This window comes from Mandrillus leucophaeus, unplaced genomic scaffold, assembly GCF_000951045.1.
Source record: "Mandrillus leucophaeus isolate KB7577 unplaced genomic scaffold, Mleu.le_1.0 Scaffold334, whole genome shotgun sequence".
Lineage (NCBI taxonomy): Eukaryota > Metazoa > Chordata > Mammalia > Primates > Cercopithecidae > Mandrillus > Mandrillus leucophaeus.
This window is the reverse complement of record NW_012103521.1, coordinates 2,286,458-2,291,831: the sequence shown is the minus strand read 5'-3', so window position 1 is coordinate 2,291,831 and position 5,374 is coordinate 2,286,458.

The following is a 5,374-nucleotide window of genomic DNA, read 5'->3' as shown; positions in this document are numbered from 1 at the left end:
GGGAAGTGATGTATATGTTACAGTTTTGGAACAAAGCCCGGATAAATGATAGATGAAACTGCTTTTGCGTTTCACCGAAACAAGAATTCACTCTAATGCATTTTAGTTGGGGTCATCTGAATAGGTTGCTTTATTTCCTTCCTTTTACATATGAAGATGGAACTCTACTAAAACAAACAAAAAAAAAGCATAATTCTGTTGTGAAATGAGAATTAAGAAATTATATGAGCTTTCAGTCTCTGTTGACATTACTTATTTACAAAGTATTGTGCAGAACGTAATTGAGAGCTCTAGAATGTCAGGGATAGCATTTTTATTAGTCTTTGTGTTCCTCCAAAAGCAAAGACACTGCCTGACATTTGGCAAGCCATACGTGCTCGTGAAATGATCAATCAGATTTTCAGTCTCAAGATCTGACATTTAATATAAATTGTAATTCATTTTCTCATAATTAGTGTTTGCTTTTTAATGTGTCTTTCATTGTTCTTAAAGTAACTTGTTCTATGATGAATTATCATAATACAGTAAAGAATAATGTAGCCATACATTCAAAATCTCATAGGAAGAATATATTGAAACCAGAATTTTCGGGCTGGATGTGTCTTTAGAGATCAGCCAATCCAAACTTTTTGTTTTACAGATAGACAAAAATGTCCCAGAGAGCTCAGTTGACTTGTCTGAGGTTTTACAGATTTTTTAACTGGACTAGAATCTAGGTCACTCAGTGCTGGGCTATTTCCACTATTTTAGATGACTGTATACCGTAAAGTACATTCAGAGACTAATAAACTTATTATATCCAATGCTGTCTTGAGCAATCATTTCCAAATTTTTTATGATGCACCTTAATAATTTTGAGAATACCCTCAATATGTCTAAAATTGTTTATTACTTACTAAAGTACTATAATTTTATGAGATATATAAAAGAATGATATATAGAGTAATAACACTTCAAAAATAATTTTAATTTTATTAGTAATACAAACATCCTTTTCTGTTTTCACCACAAATTATGAATAAAATTTCAGCGAATATAGCCTATTTGAATATGCCTTATTATTTTCTGAAAATCTTAGTTTAAATACCATTTGACAAAGTGTCTTAAAAATCAAGTTCTTGGCCAGGTGCCGTGGCTCACACCTGTAATCTCAGTACTTTGGTAAGCCAAAGCAGATGAATCACCTGAGGTCAGGAGTTCGAGACCAGCCTGACCAACATGGTGAAACCCTGTCTCTACTGAAAATACAAAAATTAGCCAGGCATAGTGGTGTATGCCTGTAATCCCAGCTATTTGGGAAGCTGAGGTAGAATAGCTTGAACTGGGGAGGCAGAGGTTGCAGTGAGCTGAGATCACACCATTGCACTCTAGCTTGGGCAACAAGAGTGAAACTCTGTTTCAAAAAATAAAAATAAAATAAAATAAAAATCAAGCTCTTGGTTATTGGTTTTCATGACTGTCATAGAAGTAATAGATTTAAATAGAAGGAACATTTCACTGGCTGCAATTAATACAACATGAAATTTACTTTTAAACTGCATTCCTCAATTACGCAAAGACTTATAGGTGAAATTTATCTAATGAATTATCATCTCCCCGGAAGTCAAAAATTTATTCTTGCAAACAAATTCTAGATTTTGAAAAAATGGCCTACATATCTAGCACTTTTCTTTAGGATGTTTTGAAAGTTTTGTTTTCAAATTTTTTAAGTGAAAAAGATAAGCTTTTCTCTTTAAATTGCTGATATGCATATATTTCAGCAGTAATGATATACAAAGATCAATATTTCTAAAAGTTGTTTCTTTAAAATACTCTCTCTATAACATGAAGTTCTCTTGAAAGCCAATCACTTTCTCACTCACTAAAATCACAAACATTCTATAACACCACTCATTGTAAATAATACATAAACTCATGTTTCAAAAGCCTTTTAGATAATTTTAACATTTTTGGCATCTTTTGTCAGCTCCAACTAGATTATCATTGTTTATCTTCCAATGCGGCGGATAAAGTTTTTCTGCTAGAGAGTATAGGAATTAGTTCTATGATTCTCTTATTGTTCAATTTTCCCCCTTCTCATGACTAGTAATATCTGAAACCCAGATTTTTACAGAAATATTCTATAGTTTTTTGCCTATTTAATGAGAATTTGTTTATTTTAAACTGGATAATCTAATCAATACATCTCTTTTCTGGTTACACGTGCACCGAAATATGATACTTTATGTTTTAAGCAAATCAATTAATGAGACCTTTTTTATTACCCTCTCCATGTGTAGAACTTTTACTCTATCTTTGGGATAAATCTTCCACATGACATAATATCATCTAATTTATAGGCTGAATACGGTCATCTATATGGAGTCATATTAATAGTTAAATACCAGTAAACATTACATTTTTTCATTTTCGAAATTAAAAACATAGAGATTCTATTTTTTTTTCTAATATCCTAATAAGGCATTTGCATACACAAGTAGGTATGTACACCTCTCTTTGGAGATAATGATTTTTTGGTGTTGCTTACCTGATTTGCCTAATCTTCAAACCAGAATCAAGAAAATAGTCTAGTGAGAATTTACTGAGACGAGGTACCTATCCAGGTGTAACTAAGATAATTATCTCTATCTTGGTTGCGTCTGGAATTCACTTTGGGAGTTACCCAAATTTTGTTGATACTTTGAGTATCTTGTTTAATTTGTGCTGGGATATTACTTTCTTGAATTGGAATTGAATTATTATTAAATATTTTTGATACATATAATTGTTCAAAATTTAAGTTTATTTGATACTTACAATGCACTACACACAATATGGTCATCAAAATACCAGTTCGAATTGTTTCTTACTTCAGAGATTGCTCTTTATTTCTATTATTCTGGTACTATTTTCATTTTCTCTGCTGTGAATGTTCTATGAGCTACTCAAGATTATGTGATTTGATAGTGTTTTCCCCAGGTCAGAGGGAATGCAATGGTAATTATATGACATCTCAATGTAATAGGGCTACACCTCCTTTTGTCATTAAGAATAATTTGTTAACACTTAATTTTAAAAATTTAGTTTTTTAATATTTGCAATTTATAACTTGTTATTACAATGTTTCTTCTCTTTTTTATTCACACAGACATTTGTACATATTTATGAGGTACATGTGATGTTTTGTTACATGCATAGACTATGAAATGATCAAGTCAGGGTATTTTGGGTATCTGTAACATCAAGTATTTATTATTTCTGAGTATCATGCATTCGTATGTTTATTGCAGCACTATTCACAATAGGAAAGATATGGAATCAACCTAAGTGTCTAGCGAAGGATGAATGGATAAAGAAAATGTGGTATATAAACACAATGGAATAGTATTTGGTCATAAAAAAGGAGTGAAATCCTGTCATTTGCAGCAATGTAGATGGAACTAGAGGTCATTATCTTAAGTGAAATAAGCCAGACACATAAAATTTAATACTTTAGAAAATCTAGGTTATAAAATTGTTTCTTTATCTAAAATGAAATATGTTGTATTCAACCTTGAATTAGAGAAGATCTTAAAAGGAATGATATAATTTGGGTATCTGCTTTACCTATATCAAGCTATATTGTGTTAATATTCCAGAAGGTGGATCCCTGGCTTGCACCACATACACAAATTAACTCGAAAGAGATCAAAGACCTAAATGTAACAGGTAAAATTATAAAATTCTTAGAAAAAATTATTCATCTAAATATTTGTGACCTTGAATTAAGCAAATAATTTTTACACATAACAGCTAATGCACAAGCCAAAAAAAAATTATTGATAAATTGAACTTCATAAAAATTTAAAACCTTTGTGTTTCAAAGGATGTCATCAATAAAGTGAAAAGACAACCCAAAGAGTGGGAGAAATATTTCAAATCATGTATCTGATGGGGTCTAGTATTCAGAATATATAAATAACTCTTACTATTAAACCAAAAGAGACAAATAAATCAATAAAAAATAGGCAAAGAATCTGAATGGACTTAAAAATTTTTTTTTCAGATGAAGTCTTGTTCTGTAGCCCAGGATGGAATACAATGGCACAATCTTGGCTCAGTGCAACCTCCGCCTCCGGGGTTCAAGTGATTCTCCCGCCTCAGCCTCCCGAATAGCTGGGATTACAGGCATCGGCCATCATGCCTGGCTAATTTTTGTATTTTTGTAGAGGCAGGGTTTCACCATGTTGGCCAGGTTGGTCTTGAACTCCTGACCTTAGGTGATCCACCTGCCTTAGCTTCCCAAAGTGCTGGGATTACAGGCATTAGCCACCATGCCTGGTCGTCTATTTTTTTTCCCCAAAGAAAAATACAAATGGTTAATAAACACATGAAAACATTCTCAACATTATTGATTATTAGGGAAATGCATATGGAAACCATAATGGACTATCATTTCACACTCATTAGGATGAATATATATTTTTTTTTTAAAAAAAGGAAAATTGGTGAGGATGTAAAATTGTAACCCTTATATATTGCTGGTGGGAGTGCAAAATAGTGCAACACCCTTGGAAGACAAGCTGGCAATTTTTCAAAAAGTTAAACATAAAGTTTTTATTTGTCCCAGCAATTCTCTTAGGCACATACCCAGGAGAATTGCAAAAAAGTTTTCACACAATTACTTGTACACAATGTTCATATTAGCATTATTTTGATAGCCATATAGTGGAAATGTTCATCAGCTGATAAATGGAAAAACAAAACATGGTAATCTGTCCAATAGAATATTGTTTGACAGTAAGAAGGAATGAAGTACTGATACATGCTACAACATGGGTGAACCTTGAAAATTGATAATGACTATCACTTCTCTTCCAGAATAAGACATTGCCATATATATTAAACAATTTAAGCATACATTCTGGGCATTTACAAGCCTTCTTAAACACTTTCATGAAATTCTAAGGCTCAAGGACCCAAAGCAGGAATCTCTAGTCTGCAAGATAAGTAAATAAATAAAATGGCTGCCCTGGCCGGGTGCAATGACTCACGCCTGTAATCACAGCAGTTTGGGAGGCTGAGGCAGGTGGATCACAAGGTCAGGAGATAGAGACCATCCTGGCTAACACAGTGAAACACCGTCTCCGCTAAAAGTACAAAAAATTAGCTGGGTGTGATGGCACGTGCCTGTAGTCCCAGCTACTCAGGAGGTTGAAGGAGGAGAATCGCTTGAACCAGGGAGGTGGAGGTTGCAGTGAGCCGAGATTGTGCCATTGAGCTCCAGCCTGGGTGACACAGCAAGACTCCGTTTCAATTAAAAAAAAAGCTCCCCTGGAATTATTAAATTAATACATATTTTTAATAAATTAATCACATAAAATAAAATTAATTATTACCAGATTATTATTATTAT